General features: G+C 41.9%; 1 protein-coding gene across 2 annotated transcripts in view; it reads right to left on the bottom strand.

Moving 5' to 3' along the window:
* The window catches only part of PHF20 (PHD finger protein 20), a 106870-nt gene extending 83621 nt beyond the window's left edge, over positions 1-23249 (bottom strand). Inside the window, exon 1 of one of the 2 annotated variants that reach the window (XM_084888638.1) lies at positions 23072-23249. The gene's annotated coding sequence lies outside the window, so the exon portion shown is untranslated. The remainder of the gene's footprint in view (positions 1-23071) is intronic. The other variant, XM_084888639.1, reaches the window with a different exon arrangement.
* Between the last annotated feature and the right edge of the window lie 484 nt (positions 23250-23733).

The following is a 23733-nucleotide window of genomic DNA, read 5'->3' as shown; positions in this document are numbered from 1 at the left end:
GTTTCTCTCTCTCTCTCCTCCTCCTTTCCTCTCTGAAATAAAATGTATTTTATAATGATTCTTATCATTGATGTCTCTCTCTCTCTTCCTCCCCTTCCTCTCTGAATTCAATAACAAAAATTATGTTTTTAAAACACAGATAAATGAAAACTGCAAGCTGTAACTGCTATGAATGTTAAGAGCTACAAATGAAGCAAACAGCCCTAACCATTTTGCCTCAGTGGATAAAGCGTCAGCCTGCGGACTAAAGGGTCCCAGGTTCTATTCTGGTCAAGGGCATGTACCTTAGTTGCGGGCACATACCCAGCAGGGAGTGTACAGGAGGCAGCTGATTGATGTTTCTCTCTCATCGATGTTTCTAACTCTCTTTCCCTTGCCCTTCCTCTCTATAAAAAAAATCAATAAAATATATATATTTTTAAAAATAAATGAAGCAAACAAAAACTGATACACTGATTTCTGGCCTTACTTTTGGAAGGCTGGACAAGAAAGACCTATTTATACTTTCTTTGATCTATTTATATTTTCTACTTCTTATTTGCCATTCTGAGAATTTATATTTTCCTAAGTAATTCTTTTTGGTACTGGGATTGATGATCATTTTCTAGGAGTAAAACCTATCTTTAGGGACTAGTGGTGGTTTTGTTAGAGATGGAGCCACTCTTGAGCTCTCAGGGAATTTGAGCAGGCACCTCCATAAAGCAAGCTACCCCTAACGAAATTCTCTTCCAATGAACTTTTTTTTTTTTTAATCTTCACCTGAGGATATTTTTCCCATTGATTTCTAGAGAGAGTGGAAAAGGGAAAGATAGAAAAAAATATCAATGTGAGAGAAACATCAATTGGTTGCCTCCTGCACAGGCTCCGACCAGAACCCGGGCCTGGGAGGAGCCCTTGACTGGAATGAAACCTGGGACCCTTTGGTCCACAAGTCAATGCTCTATCCACTACTAAGCCAAACCAGCTAGGGCTCTCCCACTAAACTTTAGATCTCTACAGCCTATAATGCCCATCTGCCTCACAGGAGCACAATCTTTGCAATGGATGAATGTGGAAAAATCACAGACTGGATCCTTATATCTGATGTGTAATACCATTACATCTTAGAAAGAATCTGCTTGCAATATATTACATGAAAAGGCAGGATGCAAAATTATACCACTTTGAGCTCACATTAAATCTCATGTGCATAAGGGAGGAAAAACTGGAAGAAAAAAACAGGCTGTAGGTGATTGTTCTTGTCCTCATAAACACTTACCTAAATTTATAGATTATCACAACAGAAATTATCCATAAGAAAAAAAAAAGTGTTATGTGAGGATGAGCTATCCATCAAGCCCATTCCAAAGGCCAAATATTTACACAAACTAAGTCAGGAATGCCCTGACAGGTATGCTCAATAGTCAGAGCATCAGCCTAAGGGTCTTGGGTTTGATTCCCGGTCAAAGGCACCTACTGGATTGCAGGTTTGATCTCCAGCCTCAGTCAAGGCACATGTGGGAGGCAACCAATTAATGTGAGGCACAACAATGTTTCTCTCCCCTCTTCCTTCCTTCTCTTTCTCTCTAAAAATCAATAGAAAAATATCCTCAGGTGAGGATTAACAACAACAAAACTAAGTCAGAAATAGTAGATAGTTATAATTAAAGAAGCTAGGAAAGGGAGTCAGAGGTTTGACTGGCTTTACCAAATACTCTCCAGGAAAATAAGATATCAAATCAGATAAAAATAAACCCAATCAGTAGAAGTCCTCATTTTGGCTTGCCTCAACAAATTATCACAACAAATTATCTTTTTATCTCTGACCTCATGCATACCAAGTAATACTCAGATTAGTAAATAGTTTAGCTTCCCAGACTATGTAAAAATGTGATGCCAAACAAGAAAGGTAGAGTGGCACTGAACACTCTCACTGAGCTGCTAGAAATGGGGATGGTTGTGGTAATATACCTACTTGCAGACAGTTGCATGAGGAGGTTAATGAGTACAGGGCTAGTATAAAAAATAAGGACTATACAGTTAGAAGCTATTAATAACTGTATTATTACAAATTTAGGCTTACAGGCCCTGAGCAGCAGCTGCCAGGCTGGGAGCGGCCAGGCCCGGAGCAGCCGGGGCTGGTGCGGCCAGGCCTGGAGCAGCAGCTGCCAGGCTGGAAGCGGCCAGGCCCGGAGCAGCGGCTGCCAGGCTGGGAGCGGCCAGGCCCGGAGCAGCCGGGTCAGGTGAGGCCAGGCCCGAGCAGCAGCTACCAGGCTGGGAGCGGCCGGGCCCGGAGCAGCCGGGCCCAGAGCAGCCAGGCCCGGAGCAGCAGCAGCCAAGTCCAGAGCAACTAGGTCGGGAGCAGCAGTGACCAGACCCGGAGCAGCTGGTTGTGGAACGAACCAGAGCAACAGAGGCCAGGCCCGGAGCAGCCAGGCCCGAAACAGCTCGCTCCTCGCCTGCCCCTGCCCCACGGCTGCCTCTCAGACATGGCTGGAAACTTTTGTGGGAACTTGAGGGTCTGCTGAATCAAGTGATGAAGGCTTAGATCTGGATGTGTTGAGCTAGTATAGGGCTGGGGTGTTGATCTGTGAGTGCCTTGGGTGGGGCCTGGATGAGGCTGGTTGACCTATTTGGAAATGTCTTTTGTGTGAAACGTATCATTGGGCATGTGGTGGTATTATTGATATGAGAAAATGCTAAGTAACTGATTTACTATCTGAAAAGGGATTTACTATCGGGGAAAGGGAGAGAGGAAAAGACTGAACATAAACCGCACCTATGGATGAGGACAATGGGGGATGGGGAGGGGGCGGAGGGTGGGGTGGGAACCTGGTGGAGGGGGGAAGAAATGAGGAACCTTTGCAATCATATGAACAATAAAGATTGATTTAAAAAAAAAAAAAAAAAATTTAGGCTTAAAGCAATTTGACTAAGGTACAAGTATCAGGCCCCAGAATAAAAGCCCAGATCTGCTTGATTTCTGAATACTTTAAAAAAAAAATCCTCATCTGAGGATATTTTTTCCATTAAGTTTTAGAGAGAGTGGTAGGTACGGAGGAGGGGAAGAAAGAGAGAGCGAGCAAGAGAAAGAGAGAGCAACATCGCCATGAGAGAGACACACATCAACTGGTCACCTCCCGTACATGTCCTTGACCAGGAATTGAACCCATAACCCTCTGTGCAGTCGCTCTAACGATTGAGAAAAACCGGCCACAGTTGTATTAATACTTTTATCTCACCACTCCCTTGCCCCGGGTACTCCAGAGACCTTCCTTTAAAATACAGGAGTGTGGAAGCAAGGCAGTGAATAAATAAAGATGATCAAATTATTCCCAACAATTCAAAAAAACAAATTCCTCTTGAAGCTGAATTGTCAGAAGGTTTTCCTTATCATGAAATAAAACCTGTTCATTTTAATTCTGACCCACGAGTTTGAAGTTTCACTCTCTGGTATTACACCGAACAAGACTAAGGACCAATCTGTCTTTCACTTCCCATCCCCAATCTTCCCTTTACTCCTCTGAGAGTGGCAGAGTCTGTTTTTAAATTTCGCATTCATTCATTCAACAAACCATTAGTACTCTCATTAAGGCATTGTGCTGGAAATTAGAAATAAGAAATCTAACTCATTCCTTGCTTCAGTCCATCCAGGAAGACAAACACAAATACTGAGATGAGATGAACAAGTTCTAACAAAGGGCAAGGGGAGAGATACCCTGGAAATCATTTGAAAGTCTCAATTAATCTGAAAACACCTACAAATGAAAAAGAGTTCAAGACAGAAGCAGGAATTTTTTTTTTAATTACATAAGATGCTTCTCACATTTAGGTGTATTTTTTTAATCCTCCCCCAAGGATACTTTTTTATTGATTTTTCAAAATATTTTGTATTGATTTTTAGAAAGTGAGGGATAGAAAACATAGATGTGAGTGAAACATCTGATCAGTTGCCTCCTGCAACCCTCTACTGGAGATAGAGCCCACAACCTGGGCATGTGCACTGACTGGAAATTGAAGGAGATATGACTATACACAGCCAACTGAACCACACTGGCCAGAGTTTTAATGATCTTCAGAGAGAGAAAAAGGGAGAAAGAGAAAAACATAAATGTGAGAAAACATCAATTGGTAGCCTCCCTTATAAGCCCTAACCAGGGATTGAACTTGCAACCTGGGTGGTGTGCCCTGACCTGGAATTGAATCCACAACCTTTTTGGTGTACCAGATGACGCTCCAACCAACTGAGCCACCCAGCCAGGGCTCACAATTCAGTTTTAAATACAAGTTTTTTTCCAGATATAAGAGGGCTAAGATCCCATAGCTTTTAATTTATCTATTCTTTTTAGCTTTTCTTCCAAAAATCTCCAGCTTCCAGAAAAAGAGGAAACGAAATATGTTTAAAAGGACGAGGAAAACTAAGAGAAAAAAATCTGAAGCAATCAGTATTTATATAAGAGTCAATTTTAAAGATCTTGGCAGGACTTCAAATTACACCTTTACATTTAAATTTCCCAACAATGGGAACCCACTGCTCCCATACAGGAGACAGATAGCTTAGTTCAGTGGTCGGCAAACTCATTAATCAACACAGCCAAATATCAACAGTACAACGATCGAATTTCTTTTGTGAGCCAAATTTTTTAAACTTAAACTTCTTGTAATAGACTTCAAAATAGACTCCCCAGGCCATGGTATTTTGTGGAAGAGCCACACTCAAGGGACCAAAGAGCTGCATGTGGCTCTTGAGCTGCAGTTTGCCGACCACAGGCCTAGTTTATTCCCTTAAATACAATATTCACAGTCAATGCACCTATATCAATGAAAATAATGAAAACTTGAAATGTACACTGTGTAATACAGGTGTGTGTTTTCTTAATATATTTTATTGAATTTTTACAGAGAGGAAGGGAAAGGGAGAGCCAGAAACATCGATGAGAGAGAAACATCGACCAGCTGCCTCCTTCACACCCCCCCCTGGGGATATACCCGCCACCAGGGTACATGCCCTTGACTGAAATTGAACCCAGGACCCTTCAGTCCGCAGGCCAACGCCCTATCCACTGAGCCAAACCGGTTAGGGCTGTAATACAGTTTAAAGGGCACTTTCACAAATGACAAACTAGGAAAAAACTGCAACACATATGACAAAGGGCTAACTTCCTTTATTAACAAAGAGTGCATACAAACCAAGAACAAAAAAGTCAAAGTGTAAGAACTCCTCCTTACAGGGAGGAGGGGGAAGGGAATAATACAAAGGTCTAATAAGCATGTGATAGTATAGCCACATAACCTCACCTTAAGTTAAGAAAATGCAAATCAGCCCTCGCTGGTTTGGCTCAGTAGATACAGCGTTGTAGAAGGACAGGTCCTGGGTTCGGTTCCACTCAAGAGCACGTACCTCAGTTGCAGGCTCCTCCCTGAACCGAGCCCTGGTCAGGGATCATGCAGGAAGCAACCAATCAATATGTTTCTCTCACTTCGATATTTCTGTCTTCCCTTTCTCATCCACTCTCTCTAAAAATCAATGGAAAAATATCCTCAGGTGAGGATTAAAAATAATAATAAAGTATCCCAATTTAAAAAAGAAAATGCACATCAAAATAACAATTTCTTACATCTCATTAGGTAAAACTCAGATGGGGAAGATACCCAGAATTTACAGGGATGAGGAGAAAAGAAATTACATATATACTATTAGTAGAAGCATAAATTGGAAAAGCTTTTATAAAGACAACTTAGCACTATCTATAAAAATGCACATACCTGCAAACCAGCAGTCCCACTGCTAATAACTTATCCTAAAGATATACCCCCCCAAACTCTGCCAAATTACCTATAAGGATGATCAAAAAAGCTTTGCAATTTCTGCAGCTAAAATATCCATCAAGAGGCCTAGTTAAATGAATTATGGTTCATCAATAAATATAATGTTGTACAACTATCACAAAGAATAATGGTGGGGAGGGGGTAGAGAATGCAAGTCCTGGCCAGTGTTGCTCAGTTGGTTGGAGCGCTGTCCCATATACCAAAAGGTCACAGGTTCAGGTCTTGGTCAGGCCATATAACCAGGTAAATGAAAATTCTATTTTTTCTTTTTTTTTATTAAGGTATAAAATGTGTTTATATCTTACCATTGCCCCCCCCCACACTACACTCCCATACATACCCTTACCCCCCGAGTTTTGGATCCATTGGTTATACTTATATGCATGCATACAAGTCCTTCGTTTGATCTCTTATCTCCCCCCACCTCTCCCTAACCTTCCCACTGTCATTTGACAGTCTGCTTGTTGCTTAACTGTCTCTATATCTATCTTTTTGTTCATCAGTTTATAATGTTTTTTATTATCCATAAATGAGTGAGATTATGTGGTATTTTTCTTTCACTGACTAGCTTATTTCACTTAGCATAATGTTCTCCAATTCCATCAAGGTTGCTGCAAATGGCAAGAATTCCTTCTTTTTTATGGCAGCAGAGTATTCCATTGTGTAGATGTACCATCGTTTTCTGATCCAGTCTTTGGCTGACGGGTACCTAGGCTGTTTCCAAATCTTAGCTATTATAAAGTGTGCTGCTATGAACATAGGGGTGCATATATCCTTTCTGGTTGGTGTTTCTAGTTTCTTAGGATAAAAAGTAATGCTTTCTTTAAAAAAAAAAAAAAAAAAAAAAAAAATTGGCCGAAACCGGTTTGGCTCAGTGGATAGAGCAAGGGTCCTGGGTTCGATTCCAGTCAAGGACATGTACCTTGGTTGTGGGCACATCCCCGGTGGGGGGTTTACAGGAGGCAGCTGATCGATGTCTTTCTCTCATCAATGTTTCTAACTCCCTATCTCTCTCTCTTCCTCTCTGTAAAAAATCAATAAAAATTTTAAAAAAAAACAAAAAAAAAAAACCATCTGCAAGCTATATTGTCTCTCTGACCAGTTTGGCTCATTGGATAGAGCATCAGACTGTGGATTGAAGGGTCCTGGGTTCGAGTCCGGTTGAGGACATGTACTTTGGTTGCAGGCTTGATTTCTGAATTAATACTTAAAAAAAAAAAAAAATCCTCACCTGAGGATATTTTTCCATTGAGTTTTAGAGAGAGTGGTGGGTACGGAGGAGGGGAAGAAAGAGAAAGAGAGAGAGAGAAACATCAACATGAGAAAGACACACATTAATTGGTCACCTCCGGTACATGCCCTTGACCAGGAATTAAACCCATAATCCTCTGTCAATGAGCTGTCACTCTAACCATTGAGAAAAAACAGCCAAAGTTGAATTAATACTTTTATCTCACAACTCCCTTGCCCCAGGTACCCCAGAGACCTTCTGTTAAAATACAGGTGTGGGGATCTGTAGATGCTGATATAAAAAGCCATCTGCAAGATATATTTGAAAGTCAACATTTTAACCCAGCATATATACTGTTGGTAAAAGCATAAATTGGAAAAGCTTTGTTTAAGGCAAGGGGGAAAAAACTGGAAGAAAAAAACAGGCTGTAGGTGACTGTTCTTGTCCTCTTAAACACTTACCTAAAGGGGGAAAAAAGGTGTTATGTGAGGATGAGCTATCTATCAAGCCCATTCCAAAGGCCAAATATTGGGAAACACACAAAGTAAATCAAACTAACTCAGGGTCTATCCCCAGTAGGACGTATACAGGAAGCAGCTGATCAATGTTTCTCTCTCATCTATGTTTCTAACTCTATCCCTCTTCCTTCCTCTCTGTAAAGAATCAAAATAAAATAATAAAATAAAATAAAATAATAAAATAAATAAAATAAAATAAAATAAAATAAAATAAAATAAAATAAAAAGCGTAGGTCTGTGCAAAGATCTAAATGTCAAGGAGATACCCATGTGAAGATCTAGAGCAGGGGAGGGGAATCATTTGGTTTGGCCCTGCCAAGTGGGACTCAAAATTCAATAAATCTAGGAGGGCTTTTTTTTTTTTTAATAGAAACAAATTTATATTAAGTGAGTTATATTAAGCAAATGATGTTTCAAACAATGATATTATATCCAAATGGGCCTTAGCAGAAAAAAAAACGATTCCCCACTCCTATCTAAAGGAAGAGGCAAAGTCCTAAAGGCAAGGCCCCTAGGGTGGGAACCAGCCTCCCCCATCCCCATAGCTCTGAGCCTACCAGGTAGAGACTCCCTGAAGCCCTTGCTGTTGTTCCAGAAAAGCATAAACAATATACCAGCAAGCAAGTGACAGATCTACAAGAGGAAGCTTCCAAGGGTGCTCTGCCAAAGTTCTGGCTTGGAGGAAGGCCAGGGAGTGCTTAGGGAAGGCAGCACAGACAGCTTTTAGACTCAGATTCTGGCCAATCCTAGCTCCACTCCTTGTAGGCTAAGTGAAAATGAGAAAAATCACTTTGCCTCCCCTCGGTTTGCCCATATAGAAAATAGAATTGATAACCTCTACCTCCTGAGGTTATTGTGATTAAATAAGTGAGCTAATGGATATCAAGTGCTTAGCACAATAAACACTGAATAGTATCAATGATAAAACGATATATGATAGTAATAGAACTAGCAAAAAGGACATTAGACACAAAAGATTACCGCCAATATTATTATGAAATGCTAACAAATGGTATCTAATATACAGAACTAAAAAACAAAAACTGCACAATTTAATCCTAGGGAAGTGACAATTTGATTCATTAGGTGCAAGGGCCTCTGAACCATCATCCTCAAGTTTCAAGGACATAGAAGGAACACTGGGTCTAAGCAAAGATCATTTCCATTCCTCAGGCCCTTTCCCAGCTCACACTAACAGCTAAATTCACTTCTTTTACTTGAGGGGAGAAAGAAGGAAGTAGCCAAAACCAGTCTTGCTCAGTGGTTAGAGCGTCGGCCTGGGGACTGACGGGTCCCAGGTTCGATTCCGGTCAAGGGCACATCCCCAGTAGGGGGTGTGCAGAAGGCGGCTGATCAATATTTCTCTCTCATCGATGTTTCTAACTCTCTTGTCTCTCTCCCTTCCTTTCTGTAAAAAATCAATAAAATATATTTTAAAAAAAGAAAGAAAGAAAGAAAGAAAGAGAGAGAGAGAGAGAGAGAGAGAGAGAGAGAGAGAGAAAAAGAAAGAAAGAAAGAAAGAAAGAAAGAAAGAAAGAAAGAAAGAAAGAAAGAAAGAAAGAAAGAAAGAAGCAAGCAATGGGGAGAGGAGAGTCAGGGAAGAAGGAAGAGAGGAAAGAAATAGGCCCAAAAACTCCCACACTTCCCAGATACTTGAAATGCTTTCTCCAAGAACCTAGCTTTTCCTTCCACAATTAAAATTCAGACAGACAACAAACACAGGTTGAGTTTATCCATTTTGAAATACTGACAATGAACCCAACCAGCATGGCTCAGTGGTTGAGCATCAACCTATGAACCAGGAAGTCACGATTCAATTCCTGGTCAGGGCATATGCTCCAGTTGAGGGTTTGATCCCCAGTGTGAAGCATGCAGAAGGCAGCCGATCAATGATTCTCCCATCATTATGGATGTTTCTATCTCTCCCTCTCCCTTCCTCTCTGAAATCAATAAAAATATATATATTTTTTTAAAATACTGAGAATGACTTGGTTAAATCAATGAATCCTCCCAGAAGCAATGCAAAGGGCCTAGTACTCAGGCTTGGCTCCAGAATATATTTGCTGCATGACCTTTGGCACATAACTCAACCTCACAAATTCCTTCTGCTCTTCTCCCCATCACAGTTTTAGGCCCCGAGACTGGCCAATGTGCCAATCTAGAAACATGGGCATCTCATTGCTTCCCATTCTATCACCATTTTGTAATACCTCCTTCTAGTCTCTCCCATTTCTGGGTGGTTGCCCAGTTCACACACACACACACACCTTGTACTAACCCAATTACTGCAACAGCTCATGATGTCTCAAAGCCTTCAGACACACCCTTCCAGATTTAAACCAATACTGCCTTACAAGCTGATATCTTCAGTCTTATTTTATGACAGATATGATTCTAAATACATATATATCATTTAATGTCTACCTCACAGGTTCATAATGAGGATTATCATCATTCCTATTTTATAGATGAAAAAATCTAAGGTTCAGAAAGTAAGCTGCTCAAATTACAAAGCTAGCAAGTATTGGGGCAAGGAATTAAACCTAGGTAATCTGACTCTAGTCAAACTACTACACTGTTACTAATGTTCCTCAGTGTTACTACAAGTGATGCTTCTAAAACACAAATCTGATCATAAGATGCTTCTGTTTAAAACAGCTCTGGTTACTTCTTTGGTTAATTTTAAGTTAATTTAATTGTGTTTGTTTTATTAAAATACTATGTATATATTTAAAAAATAAAAACAAAATAAATAAAACAATTCAGGTTATATGTCATTACATCTCAATTTAAATAAAGGCAGTATAGTAGCTTAAGCTCCTCAGTGTGGCTGTCAGTGAGTTAACCCCTTATGACCAAACCAAACTCAATGGGAGCTTACAAGGAGTGAAGCAGGCAAGCTTTGCAGAGGGGGCAGTAGCATATGGAGGTTAGGAGCCAGAACTCTGGAGAGAGACTGATTTAGATCCCAGCTCCACCATTTTCCAGTTAACTTTGCATAAGTCATTTCCTCTCTGAGCCTCAGCCTCCCCATCTGTAAAAGGATAGTACCAGTACCTTCATACAGGTGTGGTAAAGATAAAAATTACTTAGCACAGAGCCTGGCACTCAATAAGCTCTCATTACTGCTCTTAGAGCCCACATGCCCAGACTCCTTGCAGATCCAACCTCCAGACCTTTGCTCAATCAAGCTGCTTACTATGCCTGACCTTTCAAATATGGCTCAACCATTAGCACTTCTCTGAAGAGCTTACTGGATCAGGGGCTCAGTCCAATATTCTCCCATGACAGCCTGGCTAGCCTGTCCTCTGAGACAGCAATCAGCACTTTACCAGGTGTACCGGTTAATAATGCAGATTTTGTAATCAAAGAAAACAGGATAATTTCAAGAGAAACATCAGAAGTGCTTTATTCAAAGTAATGTCCATCGCTAGCTACACATTTCCCCATCTTTCAGGTAATTTGTGGCTACCGTCCCAAAAGAACTTTTCTTATTTTGAGGAAAACCATTCAGAGACCTAATTTTCCACTTCTTCATATGTTTTTAAAGTGCTGTTCAGAAAGTGTGTGTGCCATCGATCAAAACAAGAGGTAATCTGAAGGAGCAAGGTCTGGTGAATACAGCAGGTGGGTTAATACTTCCCAAGCAAGATCTTTTAATGTTTCTTTAACTGGTTTTGAAGTGTGTGATGGTGAGTCATCATATAGCAAAATTATTTTGCTGTGTCTTCTGGCACATTCTGGTCGTTTCATGATCAAAGCATGGCTCAAATTGATTATTTATTATAGGTAGCGATCAGTATCAACCATTTTATCTTGTTTTAGAAGCTCATAATACACCATACCTTCCTGATCCCACCAAACACAGAGATTTGTCTTCTTTCTGAAGCTATTTGGTCTTGCAGTCAATGTTGATGGTTGACTTGGATCAACCCATTATATTGTGCATTTGAGATTCTCAAAATAAATCCACTTTTCATCACCAGTCACAATTTGATGCAAAAAAAGACTTTTATGCCATTGAAGCGATATTTTACTGATGACTTCTGTTTTCGACTTGTCTTTTCAGTCAGGTGATGTGGCACCCATTTTCCTTCCTTTAAAATCTTTCCCATTGCTTGTAAACGATCGGAAATTGTTTGCTGAGCAACATTTAATCTTTCTGCAAGTTGTTTTTGAGTTTGACACGCATCTTCATCCCATAATGATTGTAATTTGTTGATCTTCAAACTTTTTCAGTTGGCCTGGACATTGTCTTTCACATCGAAATCATCACTTTTAAAGCATTTAAACCACTGTTCACAAGTATCTTGAGAAGGAGCATGTTCTCCATAAGCTTCCTGAAGTATTCACAGAACTTTTCTTCAAAATAATAAATTATAACTTCCCACAAGTGCTTTTTGGCACGAAATTCAACATTTTTAAGTGTAAAAATATCTATGATGTTAACACCTTCAACAAATTTGACATATGAAGTTTTGAAGCTTGTTGTCAATACAACAAAATAGCATACATATCAAAGCGCTTATATATCAACATATGTGTAATTCCATCTATTGAAAGAAATCCGCATTAACCAGTATACCTAGTATACTGAAATTGCCTCTTTCCGAGTCAATTTCTCCCTAAGCATTGAACTCTTCCTCATAGGGACCCCTGGATCTAACAAGCAGTGCCCTTCCATGGTAGTCAATACCACCCCCCTAGAGGGAAGTAGGGATTCAAAGTGATAATCACTTGGAAGCTCTTTGAAAAGTGCTAACCTAGGGGTGTCGAACTCAATCAGAGAAGGGGCCAAAATCTAAAATCCAGCCTAAATCGCGGGCCGAATGGTTTACTGAACAGTCATAAACTGACAATGTCATAAACTGACAGCGGAGTGCAGTGATGACAGCGCGGTGCGGGCCACATTGCAAGGCCTGGCGGGCTGGATTTGGCCCGCGGGCCTTGTGTTTGACACATGTGTGCTAACCAGTTGGTCCAAGGTTGTGGGTTATTGTTAAGCTGATTAACATTGTTAAGCTGAAAAGTGCTATCCACCAGCAGGGAGAGAAAAGCAAGCACAGGGAATGAGGCACCTGAACACAGACCATAATTTCACCCATCGAGTCTAAGAAAAGCTGTATTCTTTCACAGGGAGGTTCCAGTCTATAAATATAGTCAGTAGCTCTGGAATGGGTTTGTGTGGGTTCCTTTTAGGCAAGGGAGTCTTTTTTGAAACATGCCTGACTAAGCTGTTCTTCCAGGATTCTTTGGAGGTATCACTATATTACAAAGGAAAACAAATTTGGAGATGGAGTCATTACTCTATGGGGCCTTCAAATATATTTTTCTGAATTATAACCCTTTCACTATGTATGAAGTTTTAAATATAAGTAAATTATTTAATAGTCAAATGAATGCAATACCTTATTCTTAAACTAGTGGCCTGATGCACAAAATTCAGCACTGGCTTCCCTTGGGTATCCAGGACCCAAGCTTGCCACACAGCTCCAGCTTCATCCAGAAGGTCATCCAAAAGGATACACAGAGGACATCCATTAAGTAGCAAACTATGCTTTTATTATTATAGAAGATAGATATTAACTTTATTGTCAATACCAGGAAATGGCTAACATTTACTGAATCTTCACCAAAGCTAAACCCTTGACAAATATCTCATGCCCAACAATGCAGAGAAGTTGGCAGTATGATTCCGTTTTACAGAGAAAGAAAAGAGGCTCAGAGCAAATAACTTGCCCAAAATCACCAGCTCAGTGGAAGAGCTTGGATTTGAGAAACAGGACCTCCTCCAAAATACTCTAAAAATAAGACCTTTGCCCTGGTTGGTGTGGCTCAGTTGATTAGAGTATCATTCCGTTCCTTACACCAAAGGAATGAGGGTTCAACTCCTAGTCAGGGCACATATGTAGGTTGGAGATTTAATCCTCAGTTGGGGTATGTGCAGGAGACAATCAATGTTTCTCTCTCTCTCTCTCTCTCTCTTTCTTTCTCTCTCTCTCTCTCTCCCTCCCTCCCTCTTACCCTCCCTCCCTCACTCCCTCTTTCTTTAAAATAAATAAAAGCACATCCTCAGGTGAGGATTTAAAAAATGAAAAAATAGCCAAAACTGGTTTAGCTCAGTAGACAGAGCGTCAGCCTGCGGACTGAAAGGTCCCAGGTTCAATTCCGGTCAAGGGCATGTATCTTGGTTGCGGACATATCCCCAGGGGAGGGGGGGAGGGTGCCAGAGGCAGCTGATCAGTGTTTCTCTCTCATTGATGTTTCTAACTTTATCTCTCTCCCTTCCTCTCTGTAAAAAATCAATAAAATATATTTAAAAAAAATAAAATAAAAATAAGGCCTCTGGGATATCTAAATACTAATGATATTAAAAGTATACTATATTAGCCGAGACCGGTTTGGCTCAATGGATAGAGCGTCAGCTTGGGTACTGAAGCGTCCCGGGTTCGATTCCGGTCAAGGGCATGTACCTTGGTTGCGGGCATATCCCCATTAGGAGGTGTGCAAGAGGCAGCTGACCGATGACTCTCATCGATGTTTCTAACTCTCTCTCTCTCCCTTCCTCTATGTGAAAAATCAATAAAATATATTTTTTTTAAAAAAGTATAGTACTATATTACCTTAGCCGGTTTGCCTCAGTGGATAGAGCATAGGCCTAAGGACTAAAGGGTCAGGTTTGATTCTGGGCAAGGGCACATGCCCATGTTGCAGGCTTGATCCCCAGTAGATGTGCAGGAAGCAGCAAATCAGTGATTCTCTCTCATCATTGATGTTTCTATCTCTCCCTTTCCCTTCCTCTCTGGAATTAATAAAAACATATACTAAAAAAAAAAAAAAAAAAAAAGAATATACTGTACTGTTGTGTTCTTTTTAAAAAATACATGTTTTCATTGATTTCAAAGAGGAAAAGAGAGGGAGACACAGAGATAGAAACATCAATGATGAGAATCATTCATCAGCTGCCTCCTGCATTACCCCCACCCCATTGGAGAGCAAGCCCACAACCTGGGTACCAGGGCACATGCCCTGACCAGAAATCGAACCGTGACCTCCTTGTTCATAGGCTGACGCTCAACCATTGAGCCACACCAGTCGGACAGGTACTGTTATGTTCTTAAGTGTGAAAATGAGGGGGGAAATTTAAGTATTTTCTCTTACAGACACTAATGATGTAGTTAAGGATAAAATACAAATTAACAAACAAGGTCCAAAAAGGGATTTTACAAACATTTTGTGAAAGGAATAAAACAAAAATAATAGTAACATATACTCAACTCTTCACAGTTCACTAAGTTTTGATAACTTTATGAATTAGGTTTCCTTATTCCTATTTCAGATTAGGAAATGTAGGAAAAGGGTAGTATTTACTGATTCTTCCAATGATCAATGAATGGGAGACAGTTATGATGATACTTGAGTGTGGACACAGAGATCCAGACCGGTTAAGTAACTTGCCATGCTAGAAGTGTCTCTAATGCCTACATCACAGTGAGAGGCCCAAGATGTTTAAACCACATGCCCAAGTTACAAGTTACAGACGCTGGATCTCAAACTCAGGCATTCTGTCTCCAAATCCTGGTTCTTACCACCATATACCATGCAGCCTGGACATGAAAGATGGCCTTTTCAACTATCTTGCTTTTCTAAATTGGAGATGTATAATTCTCATATAGGTCAAAGCATGACCAATTTTCTACTCATCAAAGCACACTGGACAGCATTCACCACTCCATGGGATAAACCACCCAAACCATCCATGCCCAGAAGCCTCAAGAAAGAGATAAAGGTAGTGAGCTGGGCTTCTACAATTAAGGGATATTTGCATGGTCAGGAATGGAATCAGGGGTGGGGAGGCAAGCCCATCCCTTCTCTCAGCAATCACTTAGTTCGGTTTTCCAGAATGTTGCCTGTTTGATACTATGATTAAAATGACCTATTCAAACTGGGATGAGGGGAGGGGTAAGGCAGCCATAGAGAGGAAGATGTAAATGAAACATAGACTCTTAATTAGCAAATGACCTTGGACATACTTAATCTCAGTTTCCTCATCTATCAGATAAAGATAATAAATTGTTAAGACTCAATAATATCCAATAGAGTACTCCAAAAACTGCCTGCTATAATAATAATAATAAGTATTATTATTGCAAAATGTCGCCTGGCCAGTGTGGCTCAGTGATTGAGTGTCAACCTATGAATTAGGATGCCCAAGCTGTGGGCTCAATCCCCAGTGGGGGAGCATGCAGGAGGTAGCCAATCAGTGATTCTCTCTCATTACTGATGTTGCTATGTCTCTCTCTGAAATCAATAAAAATATTTTTAAAAAAGAAAAATATATTTTAAAAAATTAAAATAAATTAAAATAAAAATTCCACATTTCCTGGCCAAATTTCCAAAACCTAGAAATCCCAACACCTATGCATCTGTAAAAGCAAGGAAGGCATGTCAATCCACCTAGCCATGCACGTTTTTTATGCGGGAAAGAGACCTCTTGAAAACCAGGTCTCTTACTAGGACAAAGAGAACCCAATAGTCATCTAAGATGCCTGGGAGTCAGCCTTTTAAATCCTAGGATTATGCTCCTGACATCGAATAAGCTCTCATCAAACAAAACCATGGTTTTAAATCCTACTGAAGGCCCCTCCTGTCCTCCTTCCCCAAAGTCCACTGATTCAAGTACCACCTCCCTTTCATACAAATACAGTTTATGCTTGGTGACTCATATCAGGCTCCTAAAATGTTATGGGATATCTGCAAGCACACTGATTCCATTATTTGGCCAAAGAAATCAAAAGATAACTGGATACCTAGCCCAAGATCTAGCAAAGTTATTACAGCATCATTATAAATCAGGGTTTCAATTTTTTAAAAATATGTATTTATTGATTTCCGAGAGGAGAGAGAAAGAGATAGAAACATCAATAATGACAGAGAATCATTGATCTGTTGCCTCCTGCACACCTACTGAGGATTGAGCCTGCAACCCCAGCATGTGCCCTTAACCGGAATCGAACCCAGGACCCTTCACTCCACAGACCGATGTTCTATCCTCTAAACTAGGGGTGTCGAACTCAATCAGAGGAGGGGCCAAAATCTAAAATCCAGCCTAAATCGCGGGCCGAATGGTTTACTGAACAGTCATAAACTGACAATGTCATAAACTGACAGCGGAGTGCAGTGATGACAGCGCGGTGCGGGCCACATTGCAAGGCCTGGCGGGCTGGATTTGGCCCGCGGGCCTTGTGTTTGACATATGTGCTCTAAACCAAACTGGCTAGAGCTTGGGTTTCAATTTTTAATAGATTACCCAAGGTTAGTCAGTCAACAATCTGAAAGGGGCAGTCACTGAGCGAAATGAACAGGGACAGCATCCTCCCTTTTTCTTTCCAAGTTTATCATCTAACCAAACCAAGGAGACTCTAAGACATATTTTGTTTTTAAAAACGCTTATCAAGAAAAATGTATCCCTGGCCAGTGTGGCTCAATTGGTTAAACATTGTACCATGCACTGAGAGCCTGGAAATCAGAGCTCAAACCTCCCTTTATCTCCCTAGGAAGTAAAGGGGGGGGGGGGGGGGGGGGGCACAGATTACTTTTTAAAAAATTACTCTTTATCCAACCAGAGTTTTGTTTGTTTGTTAAATTTAGTGATTTTTTTTAGAGAAACAGGAAGACAGAGAAAGAAACATCGATTTGTTGTTCCACTTATTTATGCATTCATTTGTTGATTCTTGGATGTGCCCTGACCAGGGATCGAACTGAAACCTTAGCGTATTGAGATGATGCTTAACCAATTGAGTTATTTGCCTAGAGCTACATTTTACTTTCTTTTCTTTTTTTTTCTTTTTTTTCTTTAACGTTTTTATTGATTTCAGAGAGGAAGAGAGAGGGAGAGATAGAAACATTAATGGTGAGCCTTAACTGGTTTGGCTCAATGGAAGAGCGTCGGCCTGCGGACTCAGGGGTCCCAGGTTTGATTCCGGTCAAGGGCATGCACCTTGGCTTCAGGCACATCCCCAGTGGGAGATGTACAGGAGGCAGGTGATTGATGTTTCTCTCTCACCGATGTTTCTAACACTCTATCCTTCTCCCTTCCTCTCTATAAAAAATCAATAAAATATATTTTTAAAAGAAAAAGAAACATTAATGGTGAGAATCATTAATCTGCTGGCTTTTTTTAAATATATTTTATTGATTTTGTACAGAGAGTAAGGGAGATAGAGAGTTAGAAACATCGAAGAGAAAGAGTCATTGATCAGCTGCCTCTTGCACACCCCCTACTGGGGATATGCCCGCAACCAAGGTACATGCCCTTGACCGGAATTGAGCCGACGCTCTATCCATTGAGCCAAACCGGTTTCGGCATAATCTGCTGGCTCTTGCATGCCCCCTTCTGGAGATCAAGCCCCCAACCTGACTGTGACCTCCTGGTTCATGGGTCAACACCCAACCATTAAGCCACCTGGCCTACCCTTCTTCCCTTTTAAATTTCATTCTACCTACACTGATAATTCAAAGCAAAAAAGAAAGCTGGAGTGGAAAGGAGAGGAAAACTTTTTTTAAAAATATATTTTATTGATTTTCTTACAGAGAGAAAGAGAGAGGAATAGAGAGTAAGAAACATCGATGATAGAGAAACATCGATCAGCTGCTTCTTGCACACCCCCTACTGGGGATGTGCCCGCAACCAAGGTACATGCCCTTAACTGGAATCGAACCTGGGACCTTTCAGTCCGCAGGCCAATGCTCTATCCACTGAACCAAACCGGTTTCGGCAGGAAAACATTTTTAAAATATACATCAGACAAGAGAATTTACAAATAAACATATTTTATGTAAACTACAGCCTCCCTCTTAGTGATTCAGAGAAGTAGTAAACATCAAACAGAGAATTCAAGGAAGATTTCTTTGAGAAGTTTAGCAGTTTTTAATAAAATAAAGCATGGAACTGACAGAGGACACGGAAGTAGAAGAATGATGAAGTTGGGTGTGAAGACAAGCTGGCTGCCTTGGCTAGAAAAGAGGCAGTGGCAGAAGTGACTCGGACAAGAGAATGACTGGCAGCCTGCCCAACAGAGCACGTGAAGAAATCAGATCTGCTACAACAAGCTCCCAGACACTGGGCTTCTAAGCGAGGTACTGTCGAAGACTCAGAACAGGGCAGACCTTGGAGAAAATCAGCCCCTCACTTAACAAAAGGGGAGAATGAGGCCCAGTAGCATTAAGTGACTTGCCTGAGGTCTCACAGTTAGTGGAGCAGCTGGGACTATAGCCAAATCCAGATCAAATCCCTGACTGAAGAGGATCTGACATTCATGTGAGGGATGGGGGAAGGGGAGGACCAGGCCACAAAATAGTCTAGTCATTCAAGTTTGTCCTGATTAGAGCCCAGAATAGGATTATGTTGGAAAAAGGCCATGACAGGTAACAGCCAGGAATATAGGTACAGATGACCTAAGACATTTAGAAAGGAAAAAAACACTAAGACTTAGAAACAGATTAGAGATATGGCTTCGAAAGAAGAGAGACCATCATAAGACGTGATCCCCATCAAAGAAGGTCATCTTCCCACCAGCATTCACCTTTGTGAAGCTCCCACACAGAGAGAAACTAGCAGCTTCCATTCAAGTTCCAAGCGCTGCCTTTCCCATATCCATTTTCAGAACCTAGAAAGGACTGGAACGTTAAAACACCTGTGACCCTGCTGACTTGGGATAGCTCAGACTCCCTATAATGCATGATAGGATAATAGGTGAGGAATCACAAGAGACAAGCTGGATGATTATATCAACTATGATATGAAGTGTGATATGATTCTTTATCAAGAATTATGTTTGAGCCCAGGTGGGTGTAGCTCAGCGTCAACCCAGGGACCAGGTGGTCGCTGGTTGGATTCCGGTCAGGGCATATGCCCAGGTTGTGGGCTCGATCCCCAGTAGGAGGCCTACAGCAGGCAGCCAATCAATGATTCGCTCTCATCATTAATGTTTCTATCTCTCCCTCCCTCTCCCTTCCTCTCTAAAATCAATAAAAATAAATTTGACAAAGTACATAGAACTCAAAGTCCTAGAGAAGTTTTAGTCATGGTTTTAAAAGCTAAATACTGGAATAACTGTAATTAAATATAACTAGTAGTACTCAGAAGGGGACTATGCCTTGTACAAACTTTAAAAGGTGTGTGTCTGGATAAGAGAAAATGGAATATAATACCAATAAGCATAACATTAGCATAAGGCCAACTATAAATACCACCTTCCTATTTTCATACAGAAATCTTTGACCTTGTACAGAACCTCACTACTCAAAATGTTGTTCAGTAACATTAGCATCAGCTGGGAATTAGAAATGCAGGTACGGAGGGCCCACCCTAAAGCTACTGGATCAGAATCAGCATTTTAGCAAGACCCCACCCCCAAGTGATTTATAAGCACATTCAAGTTTGAGAAGCAGTGGTATAGAACACCTGGGAGCACTGTTCATAGCAGTACACAGATAAAGTACCAACCAGGCAAATAAAGAGACAAATTACCTGTTCACTTTTATTTTATTAGGTACTGCTCAGTCACACCTCCAGTGTTTTCTTATGAATTTGGTACTTACTAATGACAAAATGATCTAAATGTGGATTTATTTCACTTCCTGAAATAACACAACTTAGCTCTAGGGCTTTCATAAACATGAGATATAATATAAAACAGCTTAGTTGCTCTGAAAATACAATTCAAGTTCCAACACTGAGTTCAAACACTTCTCCACATGCCCCATTAATTCCTACAGGTTCCTGGGAGTATCATTAAATCCCCCAGCATCCCTAAGAAGCAGGTGCTTGGCTAACATCCAATCTCCAAATGAAATTCAGAAGGATGTGGTCCTAAAAATGCAGTATTTTCCTCTGGCCTTGTCCTGCCAATGTAGTTTCTCAGGCCCAAACTCTCTCCCCCCACTGAGGCCTCATACAGCTGCACACTCAAGTACTTCTCAAAAGAAAGAAAGGTGAGAGGTGTCATTATCCCATAAGCACTTGGGATTCCAGCTGTGGAGAAATTAATCTGATTAAGGAGTTCAGGCTGAGAAACCCTGAGTAAGATCTAGAAAGGCAGAGGGAAATACAAAAGAAACAATCTACTAAAGGCTCTTAAAAGACAAGAGGTCCCAGGTATTTATAGATTTGAAGGTGAGGGTTGGGAGCAAGGCTTGGCATATAGGTGATGGGAGAGACAAGGATCCATCCCCCACCTGCACCCCAAGGACAATAACAAAAATAATAACTAAGACATTCCTCCAAATGATCTCTTTTCTTGATAAAAGGAAAGAAGTAAGCCAGTGTAAGGAGGAAGTTTTTGAGCTGACAGCAAGACTAGAAGAATCTCTTGAGAGCTTTTCTTTTCCAATACAGGAAAATAAAGCAAAGGAGAAAACAGTATTCATCTAACCAGAACGTTATAGGAAGCAAACCACCAGGCTGATTAAGAGTCCTGTGAATAACCAAAGAAATGAGAGGGACTTCCTTCCCAGTTTAAATCCAGCACTTGGGGCATCAGATAGTCCTGGATTTGAAGCCACCTTCAGTGTTAGGGGAAGAAAAGGAAAATCTGTACAGCAACCCGAAAGCAGAGCAGTGTCCAGAGTTAGAAACCAGGAAAACGCCTGGGTATAAGGCAAGCTGACTGAGAAGAGTTCCAGTTAGCAGAAAGATAAAAGGTAAAGTAGACAGAGGAAAGAAAATATGCAGATACCCCTTTAGAAGGGAGAGAGATACCCCTTTAGAAGGGAGAGCCTCCCTTTGGGCAAAGCGAATTCAGGTATGATTATAGGAAGTATGCTCAGGAAAAAAAAAAAGGTAACAGAAGCTGAGAAATTGCTGTGCTAAAGATACCATTCATCAAAGAAAGAGCTCTAGCTGGTCTGATTCAGTGGATAGAGCAGTCTGCCTTAGAACTCAAGAATCCCAGGTACGATCCTGGTCAAGGGCACATTCTTGGGTTGCAGGCTCAATCCCCAGTAGGGGGCGTGCAGGAGGCAGCCAATCAATGATTCTTATCATTTATGCTTCTAACTCTCCCTCTCCGAAATCAATAAAAATACATTTTACAGATCTTTATTTAAAAAAAGAAAATATAAGTACTAAGACTGATATCGATCTTAAAATTTAAAGCGGAAAAAAAAAAAAAGGAACCGAGAGAGCATTACAGGGAATTGAGGTTCCAAAAATGGAAGGAAACTTAGGTGGAGGGAATGTTTTAGATGGCAGAAGAGCTATTAAAAAACAACAACAACAACAAACAAACATGGACTATCACCTGGGAATGAGAGGAGCCAGAAAAAAAAGATGTACCCTCCCAGATTTAAGAAGCATCAGGAAAGTGAATAAACCCTGAAAATTGCGTATTCAAAAGGGGTGTATCCCATACATTTGGGGAACACAAGAAACAAATACACCCTCAGATATGAAAATGAGTCTTCCTCAGGGAAACAGGATGTTCGATTTGGGTAACTAATAAAAAAGGATGCAAACCCAAAAAACGGTGACTGGAAGAGTAGCGAATTCCCTTCTTTGTGTAATTGCATGTATGTACCCTTAAACATCAGGACTTGGATCTCATTTCTAGTAGTATCAAGAAATGAAGGGCTGAAGAAAGGAAGAAGCCCTTAAATTTAAGAAACTCTGGAAAGCACATTGCCAGATTAGGAGCCTGGAAAGGGGGGCTTAGATTTGCGGAAATATAAGTACCCCAAAACTTTGGTTATTGGACCCCAGATTTGAGAGACTCGTTAACAGGGCGAAGTTCCAAATTTGAAAGTGAGTGCTTACTCAGATTGAAGGCTCGAAAAAAGGAAGTGTCTTCCCAGTCTGGGGATCCTAGGAAAGGGGGTACATCCTCAGTTTGAGGGGGCTTTGGAAATTGAGATAAAAACCCCTGGGCTGGAGCTTACGAAAAGGGGTGACCCACTCACATTTTCAAAACTAGAGAAAGGGGACACTCCCATAGTCGGAGGCTTGAGAAAGGGGTGTGCTCCCCAGAATAGGATAAAAGAGTCAATTTTCAAAAACGCATTCCCAAAAAAATGAGGCAATAGCAAAGGCTGGTGGTGAAGGTCTCGGGGCCACAAAAGCTCAGGCTCTGCCCCCGGCGCTTACCACCCACCAACACCAACACCACCACCACCGCCACCACCACCGCCACGGCCACGGCCCGCTCCGCGCCCCAGGCCCGCACCCCGCGGCCCAGCCCCCTCGGGCGTCGCTGATTGGCTCAGGCTGCCATCACTCCCGCGGGCAGCCTTGGGGATTGGGCGCCGCTCGCACGCCCGCCACGCTCTCAGCAGCGGTCCCCGGGCCTCCCTCCGGGCTGGGCGAGACGGGCCAGGCGGGGAGCAGGGCCGGGCAGGGGACCAGAGTAGCGGTGGCGTCCGTCACCGTCCCCGCCCGCACGGCACGCGCCGGCGCGGGCCCGCCCGGACCAGCTTCGACCAGCCGGCTTCGCCTCGCCGTGCCTCACCGCGAGCTCACCTCACAGCCCCGCTCCGGCTGCGCCGCTTCAGGACCAACCGACAGAAGGACTCTGCGTGCTGCGCACCACGTGATCCTAGGGACGCGCCCAGCGTATACCCCGCCCCCACACATACGCACCATCGCCACCACCGAGTGACGCAGCCCCAGCGGCCCCGCCCTCGGCCCCGCCCAGTCTGATCACCATGACGACGGCTCGGCTGGCCACGCCCACTACAGTAACGCGCGGGAACCCGGCCAGCGCCCTGATCCCAAGCTCGAAGTCCCCACTCACCCGTAACCACTGAGATCACACGAAGCCCGGAGCTGGAGACTACCCATCACCTGTTAATTTTGCTTCCTGAGTGCATCTTAAAGGCTCCACTTTTTCTCCATTCCAATACAAACACCCAGTCTAGGACACCATCACACCTCTCCTGGATGATGGAGGTTCCTTCAGCCCCATTACTCTTCCCCCTCCTAATCCAATCTTAACACACAGTGGAAGCTTTCAAAACGCAAATATAATCACAGGCATCCTCTGCTCGAAGCCTTGTTTCCCACTGTTCTTCAGATACAGATCAGTGGGTTTTCACTGGAAGCCTTTCTACCAGGCTCTTGAAAGTCTGAGCCTAACCTGCCACTCATTCTTACACATCCAGCTTCCCTCATTCTCAGCCACT

The sequence above is a fragment of the Pipistrellus hanaki genome (assembly GCF_964339955.1).
Source record: "Pipistrellus hanaki genome assembly, chromosome: 6".
Taxonomy (NCBI): Eukaryota; Metazoa; Chordata; class Mammalia; order Chiroptera; family Vespertilionidae; genus Pipistrellus; species Pipistrellus hanaki.
This window is presented reverse-complemented; position numbering and strand designations above follow the sequence as displayed.